Source organism: Bombus terrestris, chromosome 6 (genome assembly GCF_910591885.1).
Source record: "Bombus terrestris chromosome 6, iyBomTerr1.2, whole genome shotgun sequence".
NCBI classification, from domain to species: Eukaryota; Metazoa; Arthropoda; class Insecta; order Hymenoptera; family Apidae; genus Bombus; species Bombus terrestris.
Genome location: NC_063274.1, coordinates 21,332,824 through 21,347,256, shown reverse-complemented (window position 1 = coordinate 21,347,256; position 14,433 = coordinate 21,332,824). Strand labels below are relative to the sequence as shown.

Below are 14,433 nucleotides of genomic sequence, written 5' to 3'. Positions count from 1 at the left end.
TTATTTGAGACACGTACTTTGTCCAATTTGTGATAGTCACGAATTGTCTTACTGTTACAAATTACTTTATAAATTACGTACGATTTTTGTCACATCTTTATAGTATTATGAACACATGAACATCATCTTTTATGTACTTTTAAATAATAGAAAAAGATAGGTATATTTTCCAAATGAAGAGAAAACAAAACGATATTGCCAGTACATTAAGAATGATTTAAAAATAGATGGGAATGAAAAATGAATCAGAAAGGAAACATAATAATGTCGCAAAAATTGAGATATAGGATTATACATCTTTCATGCTTCAAGATATACAACACAAAACTAAATTTGTAATTTTATCGTAATAAAGATTATATTAGAATTCATTCTTTTTTTTTTTAATAAAATATTATGAACCAGTACCTACCCCGATCAGCATCACAAACGATCCTAGTAAATGCTTCGAGATAAATTCAGAAGTACGTTCAACTGCATCGTTCAATTCATTCTTGTAACACGTTACACGATGTCGATTTATCGAGTACCATTACCGTCTTAATCTTCCATTGAACACCGAACGAATCATAATATCTCGAGCAGTTTGCAACTACTTTCTCTGTTGTGTCGAACAAGCTTGATAGCGCGTGACGAAATAATTAGCAGCGATAGACACGATTGCTTAACGCTTCCTTAACATGTTAATACAGTCATTAAGCAGATTGATCATGGAATAACGAGAGAAGGAAAACGGTGCATTATATACTTATTACGAGAAGCAAGAAGAAAAGGAAACTCGTAAACATAGTTAACTTTCAATTACTCAGCCGTTTACGCAATAGTTGTTTGAACGTTTAACGTCCTCCACGTCGCGACGCGTCGTAAGAATCGATTGTTGTCACGCGACCAATTTATGCCAGCCTTTCAATCATCCTGTCACTGCACACGATCGATGGTTGTTATCATCGGTTAAGCGACAATCGATCGGAAACCAGTTAAACGAATCTCCCTATGAGTGATGGGTATCGTAGATAACTTTAACGTCCTCGGTTTTTGCTTTAACTCCTTCACTCTCGATCTGGATTGTACTAATAAATTTTACTCGCAGTATTTATTAATATTTATTGCTTTCACGAGAATCCAATATTATTCAGATGCATTTTATTTTGTAACATGCAATATATTAATCTTAAAATAAAATGTGTAGCTATTCATATTTACGTTCAATATCTTATTTAATATATCGATCAAGTATAGTTTCTCTAGTTTATTTTGAATACATCTGTATTCAAAGTGCATATCTGCGCACTTAATGAGAATAATCAGCGTTCGCTGTTACTGAATATTAAATAATTTTTTATAATCGCTGTAGCTAGATTATAATAGATTTTTATGTATTTATGATAAGTTTGACGATGCAAAAATACACAGGATGCACATAATCTGCAAAAGTACTAAAATGTTCGAAATATAGCATTTATTATATTACTTTGTAGATAAAACGAATCTCTACGTAGATTCCATTTCTTCGGCCGCGTTCACAAAAATGCGCAAAGACCTTTCAACAGGTTCTTTCTGTGGGTAACGAATCTTCAGGAGAATTGTTTGTTCATTTTGTTTCAATAAACCAGCCGTAAAGGTACACCGCAACATGTTTCATTTGCCGGCACTATAACTCTAATCACCGTTAAATTAACTAGCATTCAACGAATTGCTCTCTCACGTTTTTCTTTCTCGTGAAACAATCACGCAACACTTAGTTCTTCCCTCGAGAGCTCACAGTTCCGTCAACGATCAGCTGCAGATCCTATGTAAATTCCTACTTTAATGGGTATCGTTCGATCGTCTCGAGACAACGAGAAACTCGAAAAGCTTGTATAATAAATCGTAATCAGTGTTTATAGTTGTTACATTCTAATCATCCATAATCGACGAATTATTTAAATATTCTCATTTCCCGTACAGAAAGCATTGAATTATTCAACCATCTAATACAGGTACATATCATCATCTGTATCTTATGAAGTTTAGCTGGCTCATGCATATATATTTCATTCAAAGTACCTAAAATTATTACTTATTGTATCATAATTATCGCTATCTTCAAAATTGCTGATATTTTCTCCATCATTCTGTGTCAATCGTTGTACTATTTCGCATTATTATCTTGCTTGTTCTTTTATTATATGCATACATTGAACTTGGAAATTTTCATTAACGAGTATATCAAAATTTCCCAGACAGAATCTTCAATTATTAACGACATCAAGATTTTTGTATTCCTTACTGCGCTTGGAACCATCGAAACTAATACATGCTTCGTTATGTATAATATTACGGACGAATTTCAATATCTTGGGCCTTAACTCTCTCTGTACTAACTCATTACGAACACGTATTCGTAGAAAGTATTTTAAAGCAAAGAAAAAGGTAGGACAAAGTGAAGCACCGAAGAAGAAACGATCTCATTAATTGCAGCGAAGAAGATATCACAGGTAACAGTTCATCGTATGGATCCAACACTTGGTCTAAACAGAGATTAATAAACCAAAGCTGGATTTCATCATCGAACGTCTCTGTGAATCCGACTGGCAGCCGACGCCTCGGCATCGATTCTACTGAGATTCTATTTAGAATTTAGATAGCATGGGAACGTTTCTGAATCATCGTCGATCGATGCCCTCGGGTATAACATCGTCCCTCCAGCGCTTTGTGCATCTCCGTCACGTTCGAACGGTGCCAATGCACAATCAATCGCCGGTATTCGCGTAATTGATACCCATCCACCGTGTAACAAACGACGCTCGCTACGGGATTCGAAAGCATCTTCACGACTAGCCTGATCGTGGATCATTCTTCGAGCTTCAAGATAGACACGCTTCCCTCTCCTCGGTTCTGCATTTTCACAGATTAACACGTTGGCTGCCACGTTGAATTTTATATATTTTGCCCTGAAAGTTGTAACAGATTAAAATATATTACGCAATAACTATTTTTATGCATATTCGTATTTTTGAGAATATTATTAAAAATGTAGAAACCAGGTAGAAAATCCTTTTACCTGTAAGGTATTGTAGGATACACTTCATATTTTTTATATTATATGTATTCTGAACAATCTTGACCTTTAAATTTCCTATAAATGCATAAAAATCCACGGTCCAACAACATGTCATAACACTTAATTTTCGTTCAGTGACTTAAAACAATCAGTTCTCTGGTTAAGCTAAATAATCCTGTCTCGATAACTCTATATAGATAACCACAGGTATTTGTGTCAAACAGATTACAATCAACAGCTTCACGAAAGTATTATACCTGCTATTTTTAAAGAAAACAAGAAATAAAATAAAATTTACAAGCCTCGTTGCAATACAAGAAATAATAATAAACTGAACGACGCACAATTCTCACGCCGAGGATTCTAATAATTCTGCCCTTAAGTTCTTACGATTGGCTATGCGCAAGAGGATTGTAAACGACCGTGTGTCGATTAAAATAAGGTCGTGTGAAAAGCAGCCCGTTCGATGAGCTAATGAATAACGGCCGAATTAATTATGAGGTGTTCATCTATTGGCAAAGGTGGCACAACATTAATCGGCAACATCGATCAATACAATTCTTTTTCGCAATTGATGGAACAGCAGATGCCTGTAGTCGAATAATAAAACCACGGGGGGATGCTTACGTTGATTCGTCCTGGTAGAAAATCGTTAATTAACGCATGTGAACGTAACCATGTTGGGTGGTCTTCTTGAAATACAAGCGTGCACGTCGCTCGTTTATATCGGGTATATTAATACGTCGCTAATTACCCGACAGTAGCTTCGACGAAGGCAAGCAACGCAACAGCTGCGCTGTTGTTGCCGTTGCTGGCGTCCTATGGCGTCGGTTGTTCGCAACTAGCCAGGGGTAAGGTACAATAACGCGAGAAATACCGACGGCGATAATCAACCGATTCGCCGGCCAATCAGCATAAGTCAATTTTTTACGAGTAAACTGGATACCTGGAGGTGGAGGACGCGCGACTCCTCTTCAGGAGTGATAGGCAATCAATGGTCCATGTAAACTGGACGACGGTAACGACGATGCATCGCCGAGAAACTGTTTTTTCCAATAACAACTCTCTATTTTCTTGTTTAATCTTTCTATTTCTGTTACTTTATTCTGTTTAACACTTTAACGACGGCGAACACCAACTAAAGGATTCAGAATAATAGTGGTGTAAGTTTATCCATTAGTTTTTATAGTTTAGTTTTATAGCTACTTTTTGTAAAATAGTATTCTGCGCTCCTTTTTATTGTGAAGGACAAAAATACTTGAAACTATCATTAAATATGTTAAATGTATCATTAAATATTTTCTAGAAATCCAAAAATTCTATAATACGACTACGGACTTTAACTTAAAGTGAAATATAATCGTTCAATAGTGATCAAACCAAACTGATATACTTATTATTTTCGAAATATATCCTACATATTACAAAACGTCTTATAATAAAAATAATCTAATTAGTAAATATAATTGCGCCATATAAGAATATATTTACATCTTAACATCTAGAAAAAAAAAAGGAAGAGTCACTATCCTTCGCGAATAGTGCTGCGATGCAGTATAATACACATATTACGCAGTATAATAAACATTACGTTTGTAATATTATCCTAAAACACAAACTTGTCCACTTTCCTCTTTTCACTGTCATTCACGTTCGACTTGTGCATTTTTCACACTTATGACCCGCCACTGTCTGCTTTTTGCTCAGTCCCACTATTTTTTTGTCTCATTCGCATCGTCGTTTTTAACCCTCCATTTTATGGTCTTCCCTGTTTTTCCTCTACCGTTGTCGTGCAATCGAATCTAATGATCTTGAAGCATAAAACGAGTCGAGCGTGAAACGGTAGAATATAATCCATGGTGATGACGAGGGACGGTCTTGTCGTCGAGGTAACTCTGAATTTTGTTCTATTAAATCAAATACTTAAAATGCATTAGATTTGGATAGAGTATTTCGTTAGAATCATATTGCAAACTGTTTTTCTAACTATCTTGTTCCTTTTTCAGACTCGATATTTAAAGAAGTTTCTCCTGGAAAGGTAGGAGTTCAGATGCACGCGCAGGATTATGCAAAGTCTTGGTGTTAGTTGGGCAAAGCTTAAGAAGAATTAGTTATCTTCTCTTAAGAAAAATTTAAAAAAGACAACTATATTTTTTAAGTGCATATTAAAAAATTTATTGTAAAATAAACTTCACTTCATATTTACGTGAATTTATTTCATTTTATCTCCAAATCTCCTCTCTATTCTTCTACGAAGAGGTCCGAGGTAATAGTTCCAGACCACAGAAAGTTTAAATCTGTGATTACTTTAAGGCTGTGATTGGAAATGATGTTTGCTTTCCCCTTGGAAAATGAGTAACGAATTTGGAAGCTGCTCTGGATCGATGGATCATTGTTTTTTTTCTTTTATATTTATTAGAATATTTACAATCAATTCTCGTTGAGAATTTTCAGTAACTTCATTTGGCGTGATACAATGACATGGTTTATAATAGTTTTATATTGTTGGTTCTAATAGGATCTAAGGATTTAATCTAAAGGGTATTTTCTTTTTAGTCTGCGGATCTGGTCCGTCGTGTCAAGTAGTTTGGTGACTAATGGATTGTGGTGGTTGTTGACTCTTGAGTTATATCTGCTTCTGGACTTGTATATTTCATCTTTGACTGTAGGTATCTTAAGGTCGCGGTGGATTGTTTCGTTGGTAACATACCAGGGTGCATTTATTAGGGATCTTAGCGTTTTCGATTGGAAGCGTTGGAGTATTTCAATGTTGGAATTACTTGCTGTTCCCCATAGTTGGATTCCGTAGGTCCAGACAGGTTTTATTACGGTCTTATAGAGCGTAATTTTGTTCTGCGTGCTTAGGTTGGAGCGATGGCCAATGAGCCAATAAAATTTTTTGAGTTTGTCCCTGAGTTGTTTAGATTTGTCTAGGATATGTTGTTTCCATGTTAATCTCCTGTCCAGAGTCATGCCCAGGTATCTGACTGTGTCCTTGTTAGGAACTGTTATATTGTTAATGGTGACCCGAGGGCAGGTTTGTTTTCGCAGCGTGAAGGTTACATGTGTGGATTTTTTTTCATTAATTTTGAAGCCCCATTTATGCAACCACTTTTCCATAGAGTCGAGACCTCGCTGGAGAGTGGATGAGGCAATTATCGGGTTGGCGTGGGACGCTAATAGCGCTGTGTCGTCAGCAAATGTTGCTATAGTTATTTCTGTTGATATTGGTAAATCGGCAGTGTAGATGGAGAACAGCAAGGGTCCGAGGATACTACCTTGCGGTATGCCCGCTTCTATTGGGAATGTTGTGGTAATGGCGTCTAAGTATTTAACCATGAATTGTCTTTTGGTTAGGTAGGACTTTAGAATGGAGTAGTAAGTGTGTGGTAGGACTTTTTTAAGTTTGTAAAGAAGCCCTTCGTGCCATACTTTGTCGAATGCCTGTTGAATATCAAGGAATACCGCTGAGCAGTATTTTTTCTTTTCGAGGGTTTGGCTGATATTTTGTGTTATTCGGTGGATTTGTTCTATTGTGGAATGTTGCTTCCGAAATCCGAATTGATGATCTGGCAGTGTTTTCAGATCTTCTAGGAGTGGAAGGAGTCGATTCGTTAGCAACTTCTCGAATAGTTTTGACAAAGTGGGTAGAAGACTAATTGGACGATAGGAGCTAGTTTCGTGTATTGGTTTTCCGGGTTTTGGGATGAGTGTAATCAGTGACGTTTTCCAGGTTTTGGGATAGTATTCAAGGCGAAGAATTGCGTTGAAGATTGAAGAAATGAGTGTGATCCCTTTTACGGGTAGTTCCTTAATTGCTTTATTACTTATTTGGTCATGTCCCGGTGCTTTCCTGGGGTTCAGACGATGGATTAATTCTGTAATCTCTAGAGAAGTGAAAGGTTTAATAGGGGGAGACATTTGGAAGGGGGAATTCAGGTATTCTGTTATTTCCGGAGCGGTATTGGAGGAATGAGGTTTAAAGACGTTGGATAAGTAGTTAGCGAACAGGTCGGCTTTTTCTATAGGGCTTCGTGCCCATCCGCCTTGTGGATAGCGAATTGGAGGGATTATTTGCGGGGGACGCGTGAGTTTCCTGGAAGCCCTCCATAGTGAGTAGTTGGAGTCGGCAGAGGGGGACAAATTGACGAGATACTTTTGAAAACAGTCATTTTTGTATTTTTTAATGATTTTGGTTAACTTCCTGGTTGCGTTGTTTAGTTTGCGTTTGTCGTCCGGTGTTCTATGGGTCTGCCATACTCTTCTTAGTCTTCGTTTTTCTGTGATTTTGTTTAATATGTAATGGGGATATTCGTGTTTGCTGATAGAAGTCTTAGTAGGTGTGGAGGAGCGGATAGCGTTTATTATGCTCGTGTTTAAGTATTCTGTGGCTGTTTCAATATCTTCCTTTGTTTTTAGTGAAATTGAGGCAGAGGTTGAGTGATTAAAAACTTCTCTAAAGAGCTGCCAGTTGGTGCGTTGGTTGTGAATAAGGCCATTAGGCGGGTTCTCGATTATTGCTGAACTGACTGTTGCTATTACGGGGGAATGGTCGGAAGAGAGTTCAGCCGAAGAGTTGATTTGGACATATCTAGGCGAGATATTTTTGGTTATGAAGAAGTCGAGTAAATCGGGGATTTTGTTAGTGTCAGTGGGCCAGTATGTGGGTTCATATGTGGTGAGGTAGTTGAGATTGTTGGTGGTTATGCTTTTCAAGAGGTTTTTGCCTCTTGCTGTGACAAGTCTGCTGCCCCATTAGGTATGTTTGGCGTTATAGTCTCCACCAGCTATGAATCTATTGCCTAGGGCGTCAAGGAAGCTGTCGAAGTTTTCTTTAGCAATTGAGTGTTTGGGAGGGCAGTATACTGCTGAAGTGGTGATTGTACCATGGCGGTCTTCTATTGATACGCTTGTGGCTTGAAGGTAGTCTTTCTGGAATGATGGAAGCTCGTAATGCTTAATGCTGGATTTGATGATGATTCCGGTGCCGCCGTGTGCCTTTCCACTGGGGTGTTGGGTATGGTAAAAGTTGTAGCCGTGTATTTTGAGGTAGTTTTTGTCGGTGAAGTGGGTTTCAGATATGAGCATTACGTCGATTTGCTGTTGTTTTAAGAAGAGTTCTAGTTCAAATTTGTGCTGAGCTAGACCGTTGGCGTTCCACAGAGCTATACGCATTGGTTTTATTTTGCTTCTGTGCATATTAATTTATTTATGAAAAGTGTAAGTAGTGACAGCAAGTCGCTAATTTGCTCTGTTTGCTTCTCGATTAGTTTTTCGAGTCTGGTGAAGTTGTCTGTGTTTTGTGGGGTGGGAACACTATTTTCTGAGTGTCCACTGTGGGTTTTCGAATTGTTTATATTTCCTTGTGCTGCCTGGGCATAGGAGATTGATGGTGTGGAGAATTTTTGGAGTCTAGGTTCTTGTTTGGTTATCTCCTTGGGTCTGGGTTTAGGGTACTTATTATTGTGCAGTGTTTTATAGGCTAAGCATCCTTTGTAGTTCGCAGGATGCTCTCCTTGGCAGTGGATGCACTTCGCGGGGGTTTCTGGGGATTTAGTGCATTGGTCAGTGGGGTGACTACCTGCACATTTTACGCACCGGAAATTATGGTTGCAGTATTTCTGCGTGTGGCCGTACCTTTGGCACCTTTTGCATTGTACTATCTCTTTCTTTACAAGAGGTGGTTCGAACTTAACTATAGAGTTCATCAGCCGGTTGATGTTGTAGATTTCTTTGTTATTTTGTTTTTGTTTTATATCGATGAAAAATAAGGATAGTGGGTTTTTTGTGATTCTATGCCTAATGTTGCTGATGTTAGTTACTTCGTGGCCGTGATTTAACAGTTCGCACTTTAGTTCGTCTAGATCGACTGAGTGGTGGATGTTGCGTAGCACCACACGAAATGGTCTTTCTTGCTTGAGCTGGTAAGTGTGAAAGTTAGCATTCAGGGTTTTTAACAACTTTATTAATTTTCTATAGGCGTCTGGGTTAGTCGGCAGAATTTTTACACAGTTGTTACTGATTTTCAATTTATATTGCTCCTTGCTGATATCTTTTTCGATAGTCTTTGTCATTGTTTGAATGTCAATGACATCGTCAATGAAGATTGGCGGGGGAGGGGGAGTTTTTTGGATATGTTGTGTATTTACCGCTTCGATTGTGTCCATAGCGTCTTCTGTTGTCTCCAGTATCGCGAACCTGTTGTGGGTGGTCACTTGGCTAGCTGGTGGGTTGGTTTGACTCTCGTTCGCATTCGTCTTGAATGCTTCCAGCTTGCGGTTCTTTGTGTGCGGGTCGTTTGCAAAGAGGGATGTTTCCCTTTGCCACGGAGGAGGAAGAGCGGCGCTGTTGTAACTTAGCTCCGGAGAGCCCATTTGAGATGATTGGGCCATCATCGATCTAGTTAATTCAATATGAAATAACTAGTCGAGAGGCTGTGATTCGAGTCAGAGCTTAGTAGCGTTGAATTTTTCACTAGCACGTTTGCGAACACTTGGTTAAGTTTGTTAGATTCGCTTTCGACAGTTGGGCGTCACGTGTTGTTTTGTGAACTTCACAGGGCACTGGACACACGTCTGCACGCTTCGGCACTCACCAACAAACTGCGATGGATCATTCAGTGAAAATCTACATGCAAGGTGGCAATTGGCGCAGAGATGACTCGGTCTTGCACCCGATCGAATGGTAACGATGATAATTACGACATTGTCCGAGGTCGGTGTGTTCGATGGAATACAAAACACTTGTTGACAACATGATTTGGGCTGGATGGCGTCTTCATCCAGTACCACATATGGCCAATGACAATGGAGACACGCACGAGATATGAAACATAATGTATTATAGTACGCTTTATTAATAGAACGTGCGTTGTCTATGTACGTTGTCATATTCGACAATTTATTCATGATATACTATATGAATATTTTATACTTGTTTAAATATAGAATATTTATTCTCCAATACATTAAGTCTTATACGTCGAGCTGAACTCGACAATTGTATTTCGTTTCATTTCATCGCTTTTAGCATATCTGCATACACTTTTGCTTATAAGAATTCAAATACTCTAGCCGACTGTACTAACGATACCTATGTGAACTTTAGCAAAACGTACAAATTAATGAAAAATTCATAATTAGATGCAGTACTTGTTATTTTTTTATGGAATTAGTAGGCCATAAATACTAAATGGTAAGGAAGATTAATAAAAAATTGTGTATCAGAAAACGTAGTAACAACATATTTTATTTACTATTATATTGTATATATATAATATATATGTGGTAAATAATAAAATGAGTTATTATTGTGTTTTCTAATTAGTATATATATATATATATATATGTCGGGTTGACGTTAAGATTAGAGTTAGGGTTAAGGGCGTGAAACGAATCCCCATTGGCATTAGACGTGATCATTATGCAATAGAGGAGATATTTACTAGTGCAAATATGATTATGATAGAATTTGACAAGTAATCGCGATAATTAGATATTCGTGAAGCTAATGACAATGATCCTAGGCTCAATAACGAATCCGCGGTCAACGGGATGACGAACTCTACTCTTCTTTAACGTCTAAGTTGTACTCAATGTTAATGAATGAGGCAATCACTACGTATCTGACAGTTACTTGAATCGTCGTTGAGATCGTACCGGAGAGTGGCTCTCCATCACAGTGATGCTGTCGAGGAAAATTATGATGGGTGTGTCTAAGGGCACGAGATCATCGGATTCGCAGAGAAAAGTCTTCGTTCGACGGGTGAGGGAAATTGACGTTACTGTTAATTGGTCAATTTCCATGTTGGTGGTTAGAGAAGGATGTTAGCCGTCCTTGGGGAAAGTTGCTAGTGGGAAACGTCGTTCGTGGAAGGATAGATTTCTCTTATCTTTCCGTAGTTGGGACACAGGCTATTTGTCTATTTGAAGGACTTTATATAACTGAAACTTAATATTCGTAACGGGTCCTCGGCCAGCTAAACATATACCGTGAAGATGCGTCGACATCTGGCAATCATCTTACCCGAAGGACAAAATCTGCGTGTGGCGAGCAACGGGGCAGAAACTGTTGAAATGTTTGCTGTCGTGCACCGTCCCAACTATTTCTTTTAAGGAGAGCTATAGAGTTACTTCCTGCCTTTGTTAGACAAAACGTTCATCCCTTGACCGTGGCTACGTTCGGCGACTGGTTGTCGCCTCGAGCCCGAGCTCACTAACATAAATCTTAAATAATACAGTCAGATCGAATGACAATTTCTTAATACGGCTATGGTGGAATCTAGATTACAGTACTAAGGGGTCTTCCCAAAGTTCCAAAGGGAAGGTTCCGGTGTTCTTTCATCTCCGACATATATATAACATTAACTTATATTATACTTATATTAACAGGTATACTACATTCTTAAATCATGATATTTATATTATATATATATTATATTTATGTTATATATATTAACGTTGGAATTTTCCTACCAACTTAGAATTTAAAATTCATGTGAAAAATACATAACGTCTTCTCTACAAAACCATCTGAAAAGATCTATTCCTATTACTAGTAGTTAACGAACTATAATTTTTCTCTTAAGGAAAAGAGATTCAGTCCTGATGAGGTCAAATGCGCATCTTCAAGAACGTCCTCTTCATCAAAATTAAATACGCATCCTTCTATTGTCTACGCCTACTACTTATTCTTTCAAATTTACTCAACTCGGTAGACGTATAATAGTTTCTCGTTTAGTGCAATTTGTATTATCCTTTTCGCACAAATTTTCAGGCAATTACCCATGCCATCGACGAAACGCCAAGGAGAAGTGTAGGAAGAGGAAAACGCGCAGGGCGCGCGTCGCGCCACTTATTGGATCGAATGAAACCTGCTTCGGCCTGAAGGGCGTAGCGTATGCATTATTCAAATAGCGGTACCAGCTATCCAACACCTCGCTAATAACACCGGACCCATTTTTCTCCTGGACGGTTAAGTATCCGCCGCTCGAAGCGCATCGACGTACTTTAAACGTCCGTGTTGGAATGTCAAGGGAGGTCGTAGACGCGTGGTTGAACGATAATAAAGCACCGTGGCTGAAAAAGGACGGTCAGACAGTTTTTGCATAAAAGTACGCCGACTCTCCGCTCCCAAGACTGTTCACACCACGTACACTACCCCTCAAAAGTATGTAAATACTTGTTCATTTTTGATAGATTGTAATTTAATGGCAAAATAACAAATAGAACGAGCTAGGTCGATTTCTCTAACACTTTATCAGGGTTATCGTGGAATACTATGATAAATTTATTATGCAGTAAAAAATTTTTCAATTTGCAATACCGATTAGTTGGGTTAGTTTAAAATCGTGCCATTTAGACTAAATCATGTTTGTAATAATAACGATTTATGTGTACCTATTAATATTTAATATTTTCATATTTACAAGTATTTCTGACATTACAATTTTAATTTTATCCAAAAGTAATTAATTTATATTGTAACTCTTCCTAACAAGTAGTAAAACCCAGCAAGTAGTAAAACCCTGTAATAAAGTCTCCTTTTTAGAATCATACGAATCATCCACCAAAATATTTCATCAAACCTAACTCTACCTAAAATATACATTTAATAGTAAATAAATAAAGAAAGGAAAATAATGAAATCTACATGTTACCCATAGTTGTATTGCTCATTGTCAAACCAATAGATCTTTCTGCATTTAGAAATCTGTAGACAAAAATACACAGAATACATGTACGCGATTATTGTGATTATTTTAGTAAAATTTAAAACCAATTTGTAAATAATAAAACTTACAAAACATTTCATAACTTACAAACTTACAAACATTTCATAACTTAACAAACAAACTTACAAACATATGTTTAGTAAAAAAATTAGTATACAGCATGAATAGCCATCTTTAACATATAATAAGTTTTAAAAATGATCCCACTGATTATGGAGGTTTATCGATACATAGGTAATTAAAATACATACTTGCATTAAATATTTCATAACTCTTGCATACATTTTCAAATTTGTTTTAAATACCGATATAATCATGATAATTGATTCTCACTAAAATGCTAAAGATATTTAAAAATATTTCGTATAGAACACATGATGTGTTCCTAAAAAGTTTCTACAACTGTTCGAATACTTTCATGAGTAACTGCATACAAATCAAAGTAAACGCTTAACAAAATTCCAATCCTCGTAAAACACAAAGATTGGTTTTAGTAAAACAATGCTCGTGCAATGTTTAATCGCTACCTTGCACTTTAAGAAGCTCTTCGATTTGTCCCAGCGAAACGATCGATCATTCAACGGTAACTCGTTGTTTCGCAATCGATGCAGATAATCGTGGGTGTAATTACGCCGGTCGGACAGCGTTTCTCGAGTTACTTTCACACCGAGAGGGTATTCTATCGGCGACCCATCGTCGGAGTATCACGCATCGAGCGACGTCGGCTATTCCGCTCACGTCTCTCATTGCATCACGTATGAATGATAAATTCTTTGATCCTATAAACTATTAATTACAACGACTTCAGGCCGTCTCGATAGTCGGAAGCTGTGATACGCGTTCCCTGTTTAGCTTGCGCACTGCGTAGCCGTTTCTCATTGAAGACAAAGAAAACACGTAGATTGCGTTTAAAATTGTCTTGCTTCGAACAACAGAGCCATCGTTTATGCCAACGTATTTTAAACAATGATTGTTAATTATTATGTTAATTTAATCCGAATTAATATATAGCACGTGTTAAATACCAGATAAATGTACATTGATAATTATGAGAAGTACATCAACATGTTTGATGTAGGTTCTCTACGATTCCTGCCTTCCATGATGGATAAAACCAAAAAACATTTTGTTTACTTGGTTTCCCTTAAGAAATGGCTAGAATGCACGTTAGATTGTTAGAAATACTGAAAAAGAAATATAATTTAGATAATATATCGACGTTGTCACTAAGAACCTCTCCTTTTGGATACATGCATCGACTTCGCATTGAATGTATTAAAATACAAACGAAAATAGTTTTGATATAAAATCAGTTAGCAACATATTAAATTTTCAAATTGCTCTTCTATTATATAAAAGACATATAGAAATATGACTTATCATGTTTCTAACCTTTGGTCTTCAGGTACAAACATTCTTGCGAATCTCATACAAAACAGAAGAAGCAACTAATTTCTCGTTCAACGAATTCAACGAGCCTCCATGACTCAACCGCAACTTTCCCTTGATTATCAAAAAGCAACTCGTACCGTCAATCTCCGCTCATCTCGCGGAACGCAACGCGTCAGGGGTCATCGTTGATTGATCTCACAGCCGGTCAAGGAAGAAGCTCTATTCTCCCGTGCAAAATAATGGAATCCGACTTTTCCAGCTAACA

At 37.4% G+C, this 14,433-nt stretch overlaps 1 long non-coding RNA gene across 1 annotated transcript; it reads right to left on the bottom strand.

Moving 5' to 3' along the window:
• Positions 1–1,444: 1,444 nt before the first annotated feature.
• On the bottom strand, positions 1,445–5,539 carry LOC110120241. Its single transcript, XR_002308891.2, has 2 exons — positions 3,044–5,539; positions 1,445–2,933 (listed from the first exon to the last, which is right to left on the bottom strand). It is a non-coding gene; the product is annotated as an uncharacterized LOC110120241 (long non-coding RNA).
• Between the last annotated feature and the right edge of the window lie 8,894 nt (positions 5,540–14,433).